The sequence below is a fragment of the Lissotriton vulgaris genome, chromosome 8 (assembly GCF_964263255.1).
Source record: "Lissotriton vulgaris chromosome 8, aLisVul1.2, whole genome shotgun sequence".
Classification (NCBI taxonomy): domain Eukaryota; kingdom Metazoa; phylum Chordata; class Amphibia; order Caudata; family Salamandridae; genus Lissotriton; species Lissotriton vulgaris.
In genome coordinates this window covers 406,689,947-406,711,387 of record NC_141696.1, presented here as the reverse complement: position 1 = coordinate 406,711,387, position 21,441 = coordinate 406,689,947, and the positions used below count along the sequence as shown (strand labels likewise).

At 50.7% G+C, this 21,441-nt stretch overlaps 1 protein-coding gene and 1 pseudogene across 1 annotated transcript in view; both read left to right on the top strand.

The window, feature by feature from the left end:
* The window catches only part of LOC147697095 (transmembrane protein 131-like), a 427,844-nt gene that overhangs the window by 261,460 nt on the left and 144,943 nt on the right, over positions 1–21,441 (top strand). The window lies entirely within an intron of this gene.
* LOC147697096 (uncharacterized) lies at positions 474–17,024 on the top strand (annotated as a pseudogene).

Genomic DNA, 21,441 nt, shown 5'->3' with positions numbered 1-21,441 from the left:
AGTGCGTATTGCTTTGGTCGGCTCGAAGTCCTCTGAACTATTGGCACCGACGAAGCATAAAGGTGTTATCGACCCGGTGAGGTCGCTAAAGGGTGTCGAGCCGAAGACTGGGACACCGAAAAAACTGGTCAAGGACGTCGACCCAAAAAGATCGGCGCTGAAGACCGTCGACACAGACAAAGGACTTGGAGCTCAGAAGGTTCTCGATCCTACTCGTCGACAAGGCTAAGAGCGGTACAAACCTAGAGTCCACCCCTGGCAGTGGCTCAAAGGAACCTGTCGAGTCGACGCAGCCGTCCGCCTCCTTCTCGAAGCAGGTGTCGGAATTGCTGAAGCGAATTAAGGAAAAGGCTTCGGCTGTCGGACCAAAGGATACTCCACCACCAAAGCCTGCCAGTAAACCTCAAAAATCGCCGACGCCCATCCAGTTCACGCTGACGCCGAAAGTGGTGCCTAAGGCCTTCGCCCCTAAGATGGCCGTCGAAGCGTTCAAGAAGGTGTCCACGGGGCCGAAGCCCACAACTGCGGTACTGGTCACAAAGCATCGACAACCCTCGCTTGAAGAGCAGTCGGAACAATTCATCGATGCCGACACGGGTAGACTTTCAATTTACAAACGAAAGATCGCCCCGGAACAGCCTATGGAGTCATATAGAATCCCATTAAAAAAGAAGAAGGATTCCACTACAACACCCGTTCTTGTCGAACCTATATCTCCACGTGGCCAAGACACTGCTCCTGTTTCGCCCACTTACTCGGATGTGGAGACAGGGGAAGGTGACGATGAGGAGTACAGCTATCCTTTTGACAGTGATCCAGAAGATCACAATGAACCCTGGGCGGACGCTGCTGACCCAGGGGATACACACACTGCCCCGGACACTCATGTGTATGCTGTAAAAACATCGCCTACTGAAGACTCGGCGGCGTTTAATGCACTTATTTAAAGGGCGGCCAAAAATCATGATGTCCAGCTCCATGCTGACCCTATTGAAGTGGATTTTCTGTTTGACACCTTTTCCACCTCAGAGAGAACGGTCAAGACTCTGCCAATGCTAAAGGGTGTCTTAAAACATGCTGGGGACATATTTAAAGAGCCCACAAGGGCCAGGGTGATGAACCCCAGAATTGAAAAAAAGTACAAACCGGCGCCTGGTGACCCTACCTACATTAAGGGACAGTTGCCGTTGGACTATCTGGTTGTTTCCAATGCCCGGAAGAGGGCGAACTCGCAAACAGGTGATGCTCCTCCCCCTGACAAAGAATCTAAAGTGCTAGAAGGATCAGGGAAAAGGGTGGCAGCTCAAGCGGCCAATATATGGCGCATTTCAAACACTCAGGCACTCTTAGCCAGATATGACAGGGCCCATTACGATACACTTGAGACCCTGTTACAACACTTGCCAGATGAATATAAGGAGGCAGCAGAGATGCTCATACAGGAAGGAAAGCGCATATCAAATGCTTCTATCAAGTGTGCACTGGACGCAGCAGACACCGCGGCCAGAGCCATTAACACAAGTGTGATGTTGAGGCGACATGCCTGGCTCAGAATCTCCGGGTTCAAGCCAGAGATACAGACCACCATACTAAATCTGCCTGTAAACCCTGATCATTTATTTGGCCCAGAGGTGGACACCACCTTGGAAAAAATCAAAAAGGACACTGAAACAGCAAAGTCTATGGGGGCTCTCCAGTCGCAGCAGTTCAGGGGTGGTTCTTTTCGTCGCTCAAACAATAGAGGAGTTTCCAGAGGCCAGCTGTCCCAGCAAACACAGTACAATAAAGGTGGTGCGCAAACCACATACACCAAACAAAGTAGAGGTGGCTATCGTGGAAACAGTGCCAAAGGCAGAGGTCGTGGAAACAAAAGCTCCAGATCCTCCGCCACTAACAAACAGTGACACCTTGTCACTGCCCCCGACCATACAACACCGGTCGGGGGGGAGACTACAACAGTTCCTGCCGGTCTGGAAATCCATCACCACAGACAGGTGTGTCAGGAAGCTTATCCAGTACGGTTATTGTCTGGAGTGAACATCCACTCCACCCAACATACCACCAAGACACAGTCCTATGTCCACAGAGCATTTGCACTTATTGCAGCAGGAGGTACTCGTCATGCTGCAAAAAGGAGCAATCGAACTCGTGCCTGTGGAAGAAAAAGGTACAGGAGTGTACTCACTGTACTTCTGAATCCCAAAAAAGGACGGGTCCCTCAGACCCATACTGGACCTCAGACTCCTAAACCAGTACATTCTATCAGAACACTTTCACATGCTAACACTGCAGCAGGTCCTACCGTTGCTCAGTCAGGGAGATTTTCTCGCAACATTAGATCTGAAATATGCATACTTTCATATTCCGCTACACCCGTCACACAGAAAATACCTCAGATTCACCATTCAGAATCAGCATTACCAATTCAAGGTCCTCACTTTCGGAGTGACGACGGCACCCAGGGTGTTTACAAAGTGCCTGGCTGCAGTGGCTGCACACCTACGGAGACAAAATATTCACGTCTACCCTTATCTGGACGACTGGCTTATCCAAGCAAAGTCGGCCAAGCAGTGTGCCGCCCACATGTCCCACACCATTCACCTTCTTCACGATCTGGGATTCTCACTGAATTACCCAAAGTCCAACCTTCAGCCCGCCCACGTACGAAAGTATCTGGGCGCGACAATAGACACTCTGGCGGCCAAAGCACAGCCAAATTCAATGAGGATCAACGGCATTCAATTGCTGATACAAAAATTCAGACCGCAATACTCGCTTCCGGCACGAGTGTTCATGCAGTTGATAGGCATGATGGCCTCCTGCATCTTCATAGTCCCGCACGCAAGACTACATATGCGTCCGCTTCAGGAGTGCTTAGCACGTCAGTGGAATCGGGTTCACAGACAGTTGAAAGACCTAGTGTTGGTAACCGGTCGTGCATACGACTCTCTGCATTGGTGGAATCCACAAAACCTTTGCAGGGGACGACCGTTCCAGGAGCCTGTGCCACAGATCATTCTGACAACGTACGCATCTCTCCAGGGATGGGGAGCTCATGTACTCCACTACACGGTGCAGGGACTATGGACAACACAGCAAAAGAAGATGCACATCAACCTTCTAGAACTGATGGCTATCTTCATGGCAATGAAAGCATTCAAAGTACATCTGTGCAACAAGGTTGTGTTGATCCGGACGGACAACATGACGGCCATGTACTACATTCAGAAGCAGGGAGGTACACACTCTCCACAGTTGTCTCATCTGGCTCAAAGCATGTGGAAGTGGGCCATTCAGAGGAACATCTTCCTCATGGCGGAACACCTCCCAGGCAAAGACAATCAGATGGCGAACCTGCTCAGCAGGTACAGCCACCAAATGCACGAGTGGGAGATACATCCATCAGTACTCCACCCATACTTCCAGCAGTGGGGTCATCCAGAGATAGACCTGTTGGCCACAAAGGAAAACGCCAAATGCCAAAGCTTTGCCGCCAGGTTCCCACACCCACAGTCGCAGGGCAATGCGATATGGATGAACTGGTCAGGCATATTTGCGTACGCTTTTCCCCCAGCACCTCTAATACCGCTGGTGGCACGCAAGCTGAAGCAACACTCGATGACTCTCATGCTGGTTGCTCCGACGTGGGCACGCCAACCATGGTACACCACGTTTCTAGAACTATCCGTGGTACCGCATCAAAGGCTGCACCTCACACCCAGGCTTTTGACGCAGAGCCATGGCGACATTCAGCACCCAGATCCGCAACAGCTCAACCTGGCGATCTGGCTCCTGAGGTCTTAGAATTTGCTACCTCAACTTGCCTCCCGACTGTATGGATGTCATAAGAGAGGCAAGGAGACCCACCACCAGAGCATGATATGCGGCAAAATGGAAGCGGTTTGTCATTTATTGTGCAGACCACAACATCAACCCGCTAGACGCGTCTACTCACAACGTCATTTATTATCTGTTACATCTATACAAATGCAATCTGGCCTATGCTTCCATTCATATACATTTGTCCGCAATAGCAGCTTATCTACAAAACAGGCAGCATCTCTCACTTTTCAGAGTGCCTGCCATTAAAGCTTTTCTGGAAGGACTCAAACGAGTCATTCCTCCCCGGACCCCACCGGCTCCTGAATGGAACCTAAATGTGGTCCTCACCAGACTAATGGGTCCACCTTTTGAGCCTCTACATTCATGCGAGATTCAGTTCTTAACATGGAAAGTGGCTTTCCTGATAGCGATTACATCGCTGCGACGCGTTAGTGAACTCCAGGCACTAACTATCCAAGAGCCATTCATACCAATTCACTCCACTTCGCACTAACCCTAGGTTTCTTCCTAAGGTGGTTTCACAGTTCCATATCAATCCGACTATAGAACTGCCTGTGTTCTTCCAAAATCCTGAGTCAGTGGCGGAGAGAATGCTCCACACACTAGACGTCAAGAGAGCCTTAATGTACTACATTAATAGGACCAAAGATTTTCTGGACCAAAGATTTTCGGAAAACAAAACAACTATTTGTTGCCTTTTCACCACAACACAAAGGCAAACCCATTTCCAAAGCAGGTATAGCCAGGTGGATCGTTAAGTGCATTCAAATTTGCTATCAAAAAGCCAAGCGCACTTTAACGGTCCCCCCACGGGCCCACTTTACCCGAAAGTTGGGGGCCTCCATGGCTTTCCTTGGAAATATTCCTTTAGAAGACATATGTAGAGCAGCCACATGGTCTACCACACACACATTTACGAAACACTACTGTGTAGATGTGCACTCCAAACAGGAGGCAGCTGTAGGGCAGGCTGTTCTAAAAACACTTTTTCAAACTGCTGCAGCTGGCACAGGCGACCGCCGCTAATGGAGGGACTGCTATGTATTCTATGCATTGATATGAATTCAGCAGCCTACATGCCTCGAACCGAATATGCTGCTTACCAGTATGCATCTGTTCTTAGCATGTAGGGCTGCTGACATTCATATCGCCCGCCCTCCTCCCCGGCGCCTGTAGCGGCTTGAGCACTCAGAATCACTCTTAGCATGGTCATCACTCACGGTGTTACACTCCATCTTTGCCAAAATGGCTAAAAACAATCTGGGGATGGAGTCGATGCCCATGCGCACTGTAGTCCAGGGGAGGAGCCACCTATTTCGTGATACTTCGAAGACTCTTCCAGGACAACAATGTGCGATCATCCGGACCCAACACTAGGCGGCGATCTATGCACAAATATGAATGTCAGCAGCCCTACATGCCAAGAACAGATGCATACTGGTAAGTAGCATATTCGTTACTGTTTGAGTTATTTTACCTGTTTCACGTTGTTTTCCGCACAGCAAGAGTGATGCACCGTCCCTCTTCTGTGTGGGCCAGGGTGGGTACAGAAAGTAGGATACCTCCCCTCACCACACAACACTGCCCTAGTACCATTATTCAGTGTATTCTGAAATGCACACATCAGTTTCCTCCAGGAAACCCATCTCACTAGCAGCGACCTACAGCTGCTTATTAACTGCTTGAGGGTAATGATTTATGGCACAACATATTCCACTTATGTACAAGTCAAAGGACGGTAGTGGTGGATACAGGGGGGTCGCACATCAATGATTGAACATGTGGAAATGGGCTATCTAGTACAAATAGCAATTAGGAGAATCAAAATATAAAGCAATGTAAGACAGTGCCACTCAGGGTAGAGAATACCCCACTACCTTGAGTGCAAAAAACACAGGTAATCACATAGGTGATCTGTGAAATTAGTATACCACAAGATAAACCCCAGCACTCCAAATATTTACGTTTCAAATATATTACATTATTAGGTAAAGACTAATGAGTCAAAAGTCAGCTTTAACACCGGAGATGTACTTATCCAAATGTTCATAGATCTTTTCCATACAAAATTCAAAATTGGCTAAAAGCTTTTTTTGACAATATTTAACAGGACTGAGAAAACTAAAGATTCAGCCAAATGATTGCAAAATGAGGTTGAATTGTGATTACGTGATCTAGTCCTTGTAACAGAACACGAGAACAGCCAACACGTGTTTCGTCACATCCGTGACTTCCTCAAGGCTCTGTAGAGATTGTTATGATAAGGTAATATGGTTGTTTGCCAATAGTTTCACGTGGTAGTATTGTAAACTCAGATTCAAAGTTCTGAAGGTTCCAAATTTCATCTGGGAAATCTTGAATGACCTGCATCAAGTCGCAGATAATGTAGCCAATAAAGCCCTTAAGATGGAATTCACACCCTGTGCCCGAATGGATTTAATAAACCGGTGGTAACCAAAATTCAAATTCGTAAATGACTCCTGATGGACTATTATAAGCCTGTGTCATACGTTTTAGTGGGCGAGCAATTTAAAGACGAGCTGTATTTTTAGTAACACACGGCAGCCTAGAAGAGCTGAAATAAGCCCCACTCTCTTAGGACAGACCGTCCGTAATCATGGATCCCAGTACGTCTGTTTCACATGTAACGGTTATGCACAAGGCCTTTTTTCTTTGTATACACACTTTCCAAACATCAGTCATTGATAAGGAAGGGAGATAGATGTTCGTGGAGGGCCATTTAGATGGCGATCCAGCACATCTAGGCTCCATATATGCCCCAAATTCTGAACACCTAGTTATCACAAGCATCGAGGCTTGACTTAGGTGCGCACACTTCACCTGGTGTAATAACACCACAATATAAAAAACAATTTTTAACATTATATTACAGTATTTATTTCTGTATTTTCAAAAATATTTTTTTAACTCAGTCAATTTTTTGATCATTGTACATTACATTCCCAATATGTCAATGAATTGATCATTCAATTGTTGTAAACTTTCATATTCATATACAAAAAACAAAACTAATATTAACAATCATTTCCGCAATTTAATTTGCTGTTCATTGTTGGCGTCCAATGCAATTCGGAACTAAATACAGGTCCTTCTTCAGGTACTATTCTGTATATGAAATATATGATAAGTACTATCAATGACCATGTTTGGCTCAAAAACACATCTCATACCCATATTTACAACCCAAAAAACCACTCTGTGGATTATTAGCATGCTGATACCCAAATGCGTGTAATATGTACCCTATCTTCCTCTAATGTAAGCGAGCCTCAACATCCAGTGTGCCTGTAGAAAAAGACTGAAAACAACCAAAGACACCCAAGTTCAAGCCACTCCACTATTAGTGACTGTTCATATCATGTTGTCTGTGAGTTTTACTTATGGCCATCCTGTGGGCCTGTTTTTTTTAGATATCATTAAGGGGACACAGCTTGAGGTAAGAACTTGCGGCGTTGTGTTTATCTTCGTCGAAGTGGCATCCATCAGTGATTTATTGAGTTGGTACTAACGCTAGTTGTTGGCATTAACTTGCAGCTTATGGTGTTTGAAAGAGGAGGTTGAGGTAAGCGATTGAAATACAAGTGTCACAGACTTCATGATATGAATAGGCACACTGGATGTTGAGGCTTGCTTACATTAGAGGAAGGTAGGGTACATATTACACACATTTGGGTATCAGCATGCTAATAATCCAGAGTGTTTTTTTGGTTGTAAATATGGATATGAGAAGTGCTTTTGAGCAATACATGGTCATTGATGGTACTTATCATATGTTTCACTTACAGATTATCCCCTGATGAAGGAGCTGTATTTAGTTCCGAAATATATTGGGTGCCAACATTGAACAGCAAATGAAATTGCGGAAATGATTGTTGATATTAGTTTTGTTTTTTGTACATGTATATGAAAGTTTACAACGCTTGAATGATCAATTCATTGACATATTGGGAATGTAATGTACAATGATGAAAAATTGTCTGAGTTAAAAAAATATTTTTGAAAATACAGAAATAAATACTGTAATATACTGTTAAAAATTGGTTTTTATATTGTGGTGTTATTACACCAGGTGAAGTGTGCGCAACTAAGTCAAGCCTCGATGCTTGTGATAACTAGGTATTATTAGTAACAAGAGTCGACAGCTCTTGTATGTTGCAGCACCCCATAATTTTTTTAGGTTAAGAAGAAGTACAACATGTGTGCACCCCTACAAATAAACACACCAAATTCTGAACAGGCTTCATTTTTCGGCCCCTTTGTTTAGAGTCGTAGCTCAAAGGGTGGGCATCCCCTGGTTGTTAGGGGCGGGGACTACAATAGTGTCCTTGATTTTCACCTCGACCAATCTCACTCTCGCCCCCTCCTAAGTTGCCATGCTCCAACACGCACAGCAATTCTTCCATTTGATCCTGCAATGTTCCTTTTTAGAAGCCTGGAGAAGACACAACCCACGCCTCCGACAATACTCACATTACTCAGTCCCCCATAACCTATATACACACTTGACCTTTTTCTGCCACCATATTACCATGTCTAACACCACCTAGACAGAGTTCTTTCCAACCATGCCCGCCCATATTATAGATATGGAAAGGGGTGTGACCCACCCTCCAGCACCTGGCGTCTACCATATGACACTCTGGACGACCCACTCTTAAGCAACACCCAACTTGCCCACATCGGTCAGTATTTCGCTGAAAATCACGCCACAGGCTCAACACGTGCAATCGAGGGGGACTCCTTTAAGGTGATCACCAGTGGATTCTGTATCCAGGACATAGCAGGTGTCCGTTGGGAGCTAATCAGAGGCCTTAATGATAGAGGGGACGCTAGCAGACTTTGACAGTAAACCCCCATGCCTCCGTCCATAACCACTGCAGATGCGCACCATGTATTGGTGGCCGCTAAAGTGAAGCACGCCACTCTAATAGAGCGCTTTTTTTGCTATACCTTTGCTACATTTACAGCCCAGATACATGCCACAAGGGGCAAACAAGGAAGCCTCCAGGCATGGTTCGCCCACCAGTAGACCAACAAACCCTGTAGGGAGCTGGCTCTGTATATACTATACCAGTTGTCCCCAGAGGTAGAGCAGAGGCTAAATTAGGCAAATACTAACAGCTCTCTTTGTGGTAATGTGAGCGAACAGTTAGGCTTATCCAGAGGGTGTATTAAGCATTTATTGTATTCACTCAATCATGGAATGATTACACACACTCCGAGACAGAATCCTGAATAATTAGGTAAGTATTAAAAAAAGGTATACTTATGTTTTATTTTAGAACCAAGCAGGGCTTGGCACAGTTAAGTAAAATATACTCTCAAATGCAAGACTGTTCAAGGAAATTCAGTTAAATTGAAGTTGGAATCGTTGCTGGTTTGTATATGCTTTCGAAACTGTTTAAATTACACAGTAATTACTTTTAGATTAGTTTTTAGTTACTTTTGGATTACTTTGAGTACTGGGGTGGTATGCCTAGGTACCTCATCTTAGGATCTCACAAAACAAGGTAAGTAAGACTTTTTATACTTTTGCAGTTTAGTTCTCCTTTCTCCACAAGCATCAGGTCAACACTAAATATTTTAGGCCCAAAATCTCTTAACATGGGTTCTTATGGGAGAAAAGTGTTAGCGGTTTCTCAGGTAAGCACACAATGTAAGAGTGGGAGTTTTGGGGGTTAGGACCACGATTCCCCAAGTTCTACATGGGAACTCAAGTTGCACCACCAGCGGCACTAGGGCGGCAGGGTGCAGAGTCTCATTGTTAGCCAATGAGGCTAAGGGGGCTTCGGTTAGGGACTGCTGACGAGCAGACCACTCAGGTGTGGGAGCAAAGCTCCTTGGGTTAAGGCCTGCAGTGCAAGGGACAATGACCAACACAGGAGCTGCACCACCAGCGGCACTGGGAGGCTGAGTGCAGAGTGCAAAAAGGACATCGGGAACCCTGTGCTTTTCAATAGACACCTTCGGTTTGACAAAGTGGCTGCAGGCTCGGGCAGGGATACTACTGTTATATTCTAGAGTTAGGCCCATGTAGTGAAGCAGCTTATTTCTTACATTGTCCTCACGAATAACATTTCCAAGCTGTGCATTTTTGCATACATTTGCATGCAAACTTCTTTTACATCTAGCTTCACACAATATTATCACAATGCCCTGAACATCATGTACGAGGTCTCGTACCTTACTACCTACAAATGTCATCACTATCTTCATCCACGTGGCGACAGGGCATATCCACACATCACTATTGTAATGCATATTAAGCAAGGCAGCTTTCCATTATAAAAGATGAGCATCCTGATAGATTAGTGGAGGATGTACTTCCGCTGACACCGAGGTTCTTTGCATGCGGAGAAATCACCAGGCAGCAACCTGAAATCTCGTGAGGGGTGTCCAGTTTGTGACCAAGACGGGTCCTTCACTCTATCTCATCAGGTAATGGGGTTGGATCGTCCCTTGAGGGGGATTCTTGGTTCTACACCTACATACACTCCAGGTATTCTTACAGTAGGGTATGCATTTTAGGAGTATGCTAGATTACTGCCTTGTTTATATGCCTACATAAATACAATTGTTTAGCACCATGGTAAAGCTATAGCTACTATTTACACTGTTGATGCTTGCAATCATTTTTATCTGCTTCTGTCTACTAATCATTGCAGCACACGTATTTTATGCAAGAATAACGTTGGTTCAATAACTATTGAAAACGTCCCACTGTGAATTCTCTGTATATTTCTCTGAGAATAAGCAAGCACGTATGACTGAGCAAAAGGTTCTGTACTATGTCCACGATTCCTGAGGAATCCGAGTGGTCATATTCTGTGATTGCCAGAAACTATTCGCTCCCTGGTAGGTTAGGGGCCTACGGTGGGACTGTGAGCTAGCTTTTCTATTGGCCAATATATCCTGTGTGGGTGTCTGGAATCAGTCTTTACACCAATCCCTTAGTTTATGTTGACCTAATGATGCGCAGGTCCTAAGGATTGGTAGGAGATACAGGACACTTCTGAAGAGGTAAGTTGGGTTCTTGGGGGATAACTGGACACTGTTGATTGGGCCACCCAAGGCCGTGGGGCGTCTGGGGAAGGAGTGTCTTCTGCCGTCTGGTATTCTTACTAGCTCCGGTCGCGGTCGGGAGGACCTTTCACTTTGAGGCTGTTTGCATCATCTCAAAGCTTGAGGGAGGTCCGGGATCACCGGATCCCAAGTCAGGATCGCTGGTGGGACCTCCTTGTGATGTTGGGCTACTAGAACTCGGGCCGTGGTCTTCGGGTGCAGAGTGGTGCAGGAATTGCTCAATTCCAGATTCTGTCAGTGAGTCTTTTCTTAAGCAAATCCTGTCTGTAAGAGGATTACAAGGCAGGTCTTCCGGGCTCTGGGGGTTGCTGGCTTCTGGACTCACCCGGGTTCTTGCTGTAGGCAGGTCGTAGATGGGACAGGCCAGTAGGGCTGGGGAAAAAGCAGTTGGAGTCCTCTTCTTCCTGGGTCAGCGTGGCTCTTTGCCTCCTTCTTTCTTCCTCGAATCTGAGGAGGCAAGGTTCAGAGTTGCCCCTATATACTAGATTTGGTGGCATTAAAGGGGTGTGCAGGTTTGTACCAATGGGTCCCTTCCTTGGGGTGGGTGCACCCTCTATTATGCCACCCTCCAGTAGTAGGGGGCATGAGCCTCTCCCTAATTGGCAGAGTCCCCTCATCTTCAAGATGGAGGGGACTGAGATGTGTGCTTCACCTCGCCTCCTTCACCAGAGGGATGGGGTTGACACCTCTTTTCCTAGAGTGGTTTTCCCGCCAATTCTCCTCCACAAAGTTGGGGCCAGAATCCGGTGGGAGCCAGTTGCTGGGGGCAGCAAAAGGCAGGGACAGCTTCCAAAGGGGGGAGGCCTTTGAAGCTTCTCCTTTAATGGACCCAGCCTTCCTCTGACCCGGGAGGCATGACGCCCCTGCCCAGGATGGGCTTTGTTTCTGAACCCAGAGAGCAGAGATATTCTATCTAGGGTTCCAGGAACCTTTCTGGTGGTGATAAATGGCGGGCATCTCTAAGATGCCCTCTGAGTGCATTTTACATTAAATCCAACACTGGCATCACTGTGGGTTTAATGTGCTGAGACTTTTGCTACCAAAATTCCCAGTGTTTAGTAAAGCCATCATGGAGGAGTGGAGTTCGTAATGACCAACTCCCAGACCATATACACTTTATGGCTTTACTAAACCTATAATGTTTTAGAATGAGCTTAGACACTGTAGGGGTACAGCGCTCATGCAACTGTACCCTCACATCTGATAGACTACTAGCCGCAGATTCCTTCACGTAGAATTATCCCCAGGCGTGAGACTGGATCCGGAAACTTTTTCCCACAGCATCCCTGCGCGCTGGGGGCGTTGCGGCATCACGCGACTCCGCCCAGGCGTCATCCGCATACGTGATGTCAGCAAGGTCAGATAAGCCCCACCCGGCGCGCCTACGTCAGTTGTTTCCTTTTCCGCGTGCAATGCGGATCCAGTCTTTGTGCGGGCCTCTTTTGGGCCCTTTTTTTTTCACCATTGTCTTTTCTCTTGGTGGAACAGTGTGCGAATGCCTTCAGGATTCAAAACTTGCACGTTGTGTGGGCGTCTTATGTCAGCGACGGACCCTCACCTCGTTTTTATGTGGTGTTTAGGGGAGGATCACGGCAGGGGAGCCGAAGTCGCGGCGGGAGCGCAGGATGAAACTACTCTTGGCGTGTCTCTCCAGGTCGACTTCTCCGCTCGATCATCCTCGGCAGACGGCTTCAGATACGGCCGTGGTTGTCGTTCACGTCCTTCTCTGATGTCACGAGAGCGTAGCTCCCCGGTGGGTAAGTGTCGCAGTTTGTCCCCGGGGGCTGGTGTTCGGCCTGCCAGGGGCGTGGACTTTCCGCGGGTGATGTGGCCCAGCATGTCGGCCTCCTATCCACTGTTTCCCAGTGCTGGGGCATCGAGAGTCCAGATGGAGACATACGCGGCGACTTTGCAGGCCTCGCGGGCGTCTCCTCCTCCTTCCCCTCCTGGGGTGTCAGCGTATCCCTTGTCTTGCGCGGGTCCCTCCACGGTGCCCGGCCCGAATGGTTCGGATCCAGGATTGGAGTATGTGGTACTGTTGGGGTGCAGCCGCTCGGGGGTCCCTCCTTCAGACCACGGCGCCTCTGCTTAGTCACAAACTCCTGCGGGAGTCCCTGTGGAGTCGCGGGAGCTCCCCTGGGCTCGGGCCGCTTCCCCGAGCCCCGCTCAGCCCTCTGGGCAGGTGAAAACCTCGTCCACTGCTGAGCTGACGCAGCCACAGCGCCGGCGCCTGCTACTCCGGGCGGCGCCACAGGGTTCAATGAAGCTGGGTGGGGGCCCTTCGCCACCCTCCGGGCCCCTCTCGTTCCTCCCCGCAGGCGGCTGCCTCGTCAGAGGTCGAGTCGTAGGTTGAATCGTCCCTGGTTCTGCCGCATGGGTCGCCGGACCACCTCCGCCACGTTCTGGTCTGAGGCTGGCGGAGGGCTTTGTTTCACTCCCCTGGTCCTTTTTGTTCCTCCACGCAGCCCGCTGCCTCGGCAGATTCGTCTTCGGATGCTCCCTCTTCTCCGGAGGCTGGCTGCATATTGGTGTCCTCTTCCCCATAGACTGGCTGCCGTGTGGTGTCTTTCACCAGCGGCGTCGATGGGTGGCTCCCTGCCTTTTCTGAGGCCGAGGTGTTCGTCGGAGGAACGGCAGGTCCCCCATTCTTCAGTACCTTCTGCCTTAGTTTGCACACAGCCGCCACCCACGGAAGAGCTGCTTTCTTTTCCGCGGGGCCCTACGGAGGCAAGTGCGGCCTTCGCTCACGCGGTGTCCACGGCTGTGGGCATTCTGCGCATGGGTGAACCGATTGCTCATTTTGCGGCGGACCATCTCTGGAGGTTCTACACCAGGACTCTGGTGGAAGGGAGATCTTGCTTCCCTTAGAAAGTTCACTCCTTTCTTCCCTGACGGGTTTGGAGGCATCCTGCCTTGGGGGATCCGGTGCCTCAACATCTTCTGCACGGACACCTTCTGGCGCCGCGTGACCCGACGTGCCTTTCCCTCCACCCCTCTGCTGCCAGTCCACTTTTGCGGACCGCTTTTCCCTCCCTCCTACTACTGTTGACTCCACCGTCTAGGGAGGTCCGCTGGCTGGACTCTTGGGGGCGCAACATGTTCGCCTCGACCAGCGCTGCCCTGTGGGCCCTTAACACCTTGTGTGTATTGGCTAGGGCCGCCTCTTGTTTGTTGGACTCGGCTGAGTCTCTTGGATCCACGGCTTCCCAAGAGCCTGTTCAGGTAGACTTTCGGCATCATGCTTTGGATGGCCGGGAGCTAGCAGCGTTTATTCTCTGCTCCGTTCTGGACATCTCGGAGGTGCTTGGCCGGGCCATGGCTTCCTCAGTCGCCCGCCGTCGCCATGCTTGGCTTCGGGACGGCGTGTTCCCTGAAAATATTTCAGAGCGGCTCATTGATCTTCGGTTTGATGGCAGCCTGTTGTTCCATGCCCCGGCTGACTCCGCCATCCAGAGATTCCTGGCAGGTCTCCGTCCTCCTCCACCTTAACCGCCTTATCCTCCTCCTTCACCCTCCTCAGTGACTGCTTAGTTGAGCTGGTTTTGGGCATTTTGGGCCGGTTGCCCTTGCTGTAGATTGTGTTTTCTGGCCATTGAGTCATCCTTGCTGGGACTTTGGCATTGTTGGCTGCTGGATGGCCCTTTGTTAACTGTGTGTGTTTTTGCTGGAGTTGTTACACAGACTTGGCCCTGAGATTGGGCCTTCTGTTTTTCTTTGGGCTGCTGTCAAGCCTTCCGCTGCAATGTTTTTCCCCGTGACTCTTTTGTTTTCTCCCCTGCTGCGGAAGTTCTTCCAAAGAGGGTTCCCATGTCTTGCGACTTACCGTACCCTATGTGGGGTATTGGTAGCTGTTATATAGCTAAGCTCTGCTGGGGAGTGCTAGTCTACTTCGGGTGCCTGTTCTCCATGGCGTTTCTGTATGTTGCTATTGCTTCTTGAGGTTGTGTGTGCGGCCCTTGTAGCGGTGGCTCCGGGCATTTCCTCTCCTTCCTGCTCTTGTGCTGAGAGCTGGGATGCTTCTGTGTTCTTCTTGCTTCTGGCGGCTTATGGCTATAGGTGCCGTTCTGTTGCATGTTGCCTTCCCTCTTGGCGGGCTCGCCTTTTACCCTTGTTTCCTGGGCCCTCTAGGCTTCTTCTTCTTGTTCCTCTGCCTGTCCTAGCATTGGATGGAAGCTCTGTTGCCTTGGGGGTGGAGTGGGGTGCTTCGGCCTCTCCGGACTTGCCCTTGGTTCCTCTGTTGTGAGTGTACGGGCCTCTTCACTCTTCCTTTTTCCTCCTACATCCCTCTTGGGTTGCTGGTGTTCAACTTGTGGGGGTCCTCTTGCCTGGAAGGGAAGAGGTTACTTCCCTGGTCCGCAGGTCTGGTCCCCTGTGGGACCCTCTGTCCTGTCCAGACTGGTGGGGTCCTTTGGCTTGGAGGTTGGTTGTTTCTGCCTGTTGGGAGTGGCTCCCCTTCCTTGTTTCGGGGTGAGGGTTTTAGGCCTGCTACATGTGTCATGACTTTTTATGCAGGTTCCTTGTCTCCGGGGGAGAGGGGGGTGGCTGTCTATGTAGTGGCAGGCGGGCTGCTCAGGGCTCTGCTCTGTTCTTCCTTCTGTCCCTGTCCTTGGACACTGCAGTGTTGCACTGTTCCTTATGGTGCCTTTCTTTTTTTTATATAATCTTTCGCACACTGTTCCCATGCTCCCACAGTTTTTTGTCTGGTGGCTCCGCGTTGTGGTGCGGAAAAGTTCTCCAAAGAAAACTGACATAGGCGCGCCGGGGTGGGGCTTATCTGACCTTGCTGACATCACGTATGCGGATGACGCCTGGGCGGAGTCGCGTGATGCCGCACCGCCCCCAGCGTGCAGGGATGCTGTGGCAAAAAGTTTCCGGATCCAGTCTCACGCCTGCGGATAATTCTAAGTGAAGGAATCTACGTCTAGAATCGTCTCTACCAGATACATCGTTACCGAAGGTAAGTAACTCGTACTTTAGAGCTAGTGAACCCTGCTAGAGGGTTGACTTACCTAGGCCTCAGGCAGTGGGTTGCAGGCATGGCCCACAGGGATGTGTGCCATGTCAACTTTTCTCTTTTCTCTGCACCAAAACACTCAGCCTGCAATGGCAGTGTGTGGGTGTTATGGTACAGGGCCTCTAAGGGCGGCACAATAGGTCCTGCATCCCTTAGAGGCCTTTCCTGCCGTTGGTACCCATGGTAGCCCTTTACAAGGGGCTTACCTGTGGCCAGAGATGTGCCATTTGTGGGTACAAAGGTACACAGGCCCTGGGAACCTGATCAACAGGGCACATCAAGGTAGGTTACATCAGATGTCAGGCAAATAGTGGGAGGTAACCAAGCAAAAAGGAGCACCTTCCTACACAACCCCAATCACAGAAATAGCTTCAGACACTGGTCCCATTCTACGCTCTCAACCAGCAATAGTGCATGCATTCTATCAATACTATTCTGTACCATACAGAGTGCCCCAGATCCACTTTCAGCCATACTTGAGGGATTCCACATTACCTTCCAGCGCAGTCAAATAAGAAAGTTGATCCATGACTTGGCCCAAAATAAGATATCAGGGATGGATAGCCTTCCAGTGGAATACTGTAACTGCTTCTCCTCCAACCTTACCCTCAGACTAGTTGACATATACAATTCAGCACATACGTCTGGAGAGATTCCAGCGTCTTTCTAGGAATCCCTCCTCATTTCCCTCTTAAAACAGGACAGGATCCCAACTTGCCTATCCTCCTACCGCCAGTGCCATCATGGGCACAGATTATAAAATACTTACCAAACGCTACCTACAGATACTACCCACTTGGAGGGGTCACTGAACCCTTTAGAACACCAGCCCTATGAGGAAGAACAGAGTGTGGACTGGTGTGAGGACCTGGGTGAAGCCAGTGGCCTGGGTACGTCTCCAGATGCTGGTCTGCTTTCTTACCCTACTGTGGCTACGGAGGTGGGAGCTTCTTATCGAATGGTGGTGCGTGCGGTGGCAGATGTCCTTGACCTTCAACTGCCCACGGTGGCAGTTGTGTCTAATCTCTTGACGGAGGTGCTGCAACCAGGAGTTTCCATGTAAGAATCCTTGCTCTCGTTCAATGACACCCTCACGAATGTCCTGTTTGGTACCTGGTCCAAACCTAACACGGGCTCCTGTGAATAGGAGAATTGCCCGCCGCCATCACCTCGCACCTCTGGACCCAAACTTCTTCATGTAATATCCTACCCCTGGGAGCTTGGTGGTACAAGTTTCCACCTACCAAGACACTTTCCATATTGCTCCCCTAGCTAGGGAGTCCGAGAGGCTGGACTCATTTCAGAAGATTATGTTTTCTTCCGCCAGCCTGGCATTGTGATCTGTGAGCACTGCATGCCTTTTGTGCCATTATTCCCACACTTTGTGGGAAATGGTTATGCAAGTGCTGCCATAGGTCCCGGAGGAGGCCTGGGCTGTAGCAAAGTTCACTATTTGATATGGATTTTATGGTACGGCCTCGCTAGGCAGAGCTATTTCCACTACAGTGGCCCTTAGGTGCCACGCTTGGCTGAGGGTGACTGTGTTCTTGGAGAATGTCCAAGCTATCCTTGTGGACATGCCCTTCGATGGCACCCGTCTCTTTGGCGACTAGGAAGTTCTGGCTCTCAAGCGATTAAACAATTTTCATGCTATGGCCAGGTTCTTAGGCCTCTCTTCTGCCCGAAGTCCACCCCAATCTGCCTTTTTCGTCTATGGAAGGGGTATCCAGCTGCACCAATTCCCACCTAGCCACTGCGTTGCTCGGGCTCCCCAGCCTCTGCGTGGCGTGGGTGCAGTACCCACCTACCTCATGGATCAGTTGGCCAGCAGTCTGGTCAGTCCACCACCCCCCTAACTGCAGCTGTCTCTAAGTCCCCTAGTCTTCCCCTTTACCATCATGGGCACCCATTTGCAGTAGGATTCAGTATTATAAGCTCCATCGGACAGTTGGGTTTTGCAGATTGTCCGAGGGGGCCACTCCCTCCCTTCTAGATTGCCCATCCCTCAATAACACCATTTCACGATCGGCTGACAGAGGATCAGCTGTCTGTTCTCCGCAAGCAGGTCACAACACTCTTGGCCAAGGGAGCCATTCAGAGGTTTCTGTTGCAAGAAGTAGGCTGTAGTTATTTCCGTTACTTTCTGGGTCTCAAAAAGGGTAAGGGCCTTCATCCTATCCTCGATCTCCGTACCGTCAATCCCTTCCTCAAAAAGGAGAAATTCAAAATGCTCTTGTTAGCTCAAGTTTTGTCTGCCTTGGACGCAGGAGACTGGATGGTAGCATTTGATGCTCATTTTCATATTCCCGTCCTGCGTGCCCGCCAGTGCTATCGGCTGTTTACAGTTGCACACTAGCACTTTCAGTTCACTGTTCTTCCTTTTTGCCTAACCAGCTCCTTTTGGGTGTTCACCAAGGTGATGGCGGTAGTTGCAGCTCATCTGCGGAGGTCAGGGGGTCCTCGACGACTGGTTGCTAAAGGCAGGCTCACCCCAGGGTACTGCTCCCGAAAAATTTGCTGGATTCAGTCTGACGCTTGGGGTAATTCAAAAGGTATGGAATCTGCAGCTAGATCTAATCTACCAGATAAGGTGTTACCGAAGGTAAGTAACTTGTTTTACAGAGTTTACCACGCTGAACACCTGTGAAGCAACTGCCTTGGGGATCTTTAAAAGGTGGTAGAACCATAAAGTACGGTGACGTTTTGCCAATCTCGCCTTATTACTGGTTATGCATCTCCTCACATGCATTGAAGCGCCCAACAACCCCCTGTGATTTCCCAATGGCACAGACCACTCCTCGATTGGGGAGGAGCAGAGAGTACCGCCCTACACTGGAAGGAAGCCAGACTTCTCCGTAAATGACCTGTAGCAGTAGCCTGAGAAACCGCGCTCACCCAAGTCCGAGAACTGATTCGAAGACCTTTCTCTCTTTCACATGAATCCCCTACAACAATGCATTGTCACTGTTGCCCTCCACCAGGCCCACAGTTCCTTCCCATTTCCCTACCTTGTACTGTGCGCCTCCTCTCCCAGATCATTATCATGAGGAAGACCCAGTTGCTTGAGCAGCTACGATGCTAATCAACACCACTCCCTAAAACCCCCTGCACACACATCTCCCCCCCCCCCCCCCAAGTTCCCCCTTTGCGCCCTTGCTCGTGCCGTTCCCTTGTTGTTCACTCCTCATCACAACCCCCTCGATCCACCCCACTTTCTCTAAAATTGTTATTTAGAGGTTCTCCCACTCTACCACTTCGCATTGGTTAGCTGGGACCAGCCCAATCTAACCCTCACATTGTAGAACAACTTTCCATTGTAAGGATCTCCGGTGATGAACATACAATATCTGAAAGAAACACGTTAGTGTTAGATTCCTTACCTTAGAATATCCCCAGGCGTCAGTCTGGATCCGGAAACTTTTGCGTAGCAGTACCCCTGCGCGTCGGTAGGCGTCGTCTGCAGGCGTCCCCTGCGGCTCCGCGTCCGTCGTTGGCGTCGTGCGCCGTGATGACGTCGCTGGAGTATATAGACGCCGCCTCCGCGCGCTGACGTCAGTTCTTCTTTTTTCCGCGCCAGCAAGCGCAGATCCGAAGAGCAGTACTCCGGTCTTTTGACCAACTTTGTTATAACTTCTATCTCTTTTGGTGCCTGGTAGGATGCCCGGTTTCAAGAATTGTGACGGGTGTGACCGCACGATGTCGGTCACGGACCATCACCGACTCTGTCTCCGGTGCCTGGGCCCCGACCACGACGTGGCGCCTGCGTCGACTGCCGGGCTCTCACTAACAAGGCTAGACGGGAGCGGTCCCGCAAGCTGCTTGAGCTCCGGGTGTCGGCCCCGCGTCGGGAGCGGTCTCGGTCCGGCCGGAGGTCCAAGGAGCGTTCGAGGGAGCGGTCGCGGAGCCGCGCCGAGCGCTCCGGAAGTAGTCACCATTCGTCGGGCTCATCAGGTAAGAAACACAAGAAGTCGGGGCGTCGTCATCGTACCCCCGACTCCCCCGACGCTCGCGCGACGCGGCCGGGGGTTCGGGTGAACCCAACTCCGCGGCTCCGCGAGAGTCGCCGGCGCGGCCTGCCCCATACCCTCCGGTCCCTGGGCACGGTGCGACGCCTAAGGAGATTGAGGCGTTCGTCATGGCCATGAGGGCGCTCAGTTCTCCGACGGGGCCTACGGCGCCTTCGGGCCCAGTGCTACCGTCCGGGGGCCCTGGCGGGTCGGGTGTCCCTGGCTCGACGCCATCGGGTGCTTCGGGCCCGGTGCCGCCGACGGCTCCGACCCCGGCGCCGCAAGGGCCTTTGGGGTCGACGCCGGCTGGCCTGCCGGCTGGTTTGGCGCCGATTCCATCTGGGTTACCCCCGACGCCGCCCCCGCGCGGCGCCGGTTCTCCTGTGCCGGCTTCGGCCGGCGCCGGCTCCGGGCGGCGCCGTCCCCATTCCTTCCCCGAATCCGGACGCGGAGTCGGACCGGCGTCGATCGACGCCGGGCTCGACGCCGATGGGGCCTGTGAACCCCGAGGAGCCGGTCTACATCGTTGACTCAGAGTATGGAGATGATGGAGAGTACGGGGAAGGTTGGGAGGGGTCTGAGGACCCTCTGTCACGTGAGTGCCAGTATGACCCGGACTGGACAGGTGATTTGGGGGATGCCAGTGGTCTGGACGACTCTCCTAACCCTGGTTTTGTCTCTCCTCCTTCTGTGGAGTCGGCGGAGGGAGCTGCATATTCAGTGGTGCTGATGAGGGCTGTCAAGGCCTTACACCTTGAGCTCCCCGTCGCGGCCGTGAGGCCTAACATCCTCACTGAGGTCTTCAAACCACAGTCATGCCCACAAGAGCCGCTGCTGCCGTTTAACGAAGCCTTGTCAGACGTTCTGTTGGGCACGTGGTCCAGGCCCGCTTCAGGTTCGCCTGTTGATCGGAACGTGGCCAGACGCCACCGTCCTTGTCCGGACGACCCCAAATTTCTGTCCGCCCATCCCACTCCTGAGAGTCTGGTGATCCAGGCCTCTACCTCCCAGACCGTATTCCCGTCGGCCCCGCCCGATCGGGAATCCAAGAGGTCTGACCAGTATGGTAAGAAGGTCTTCTCGTCCCTGAGTCTGGGACTGCGGTCTTGCAACACCGCATGCCTCTTGGGCCGCTACACCCACTCTGTGTGGGACACGGTCGCGGAAGTGCTGCCAGAATGCCCCATGGAGGTGCGGGCGAAGCTCGGCAAGGCTGTGGCTGAGGGCAGAGACGCAGCTAAATATTCCATACGGTGTGGTCTTGATACGACCGACTCGCTGGGCAGAGCTATGTCAACGACGGTGGCGATTCGTCGCCACGCCTGGCTGAGATCCGCCAACTTTTCGGCAGACGTCCAAAATGCCTTGATGGACATGCCGTTCGATGGCTGTCGCCTCTTTGGTGACAAGGCGGACCACGCGCTGGAACGCTTCAAGGACTCCAGGGTCACGGCCAAGTCCTTGGGTCTTTCG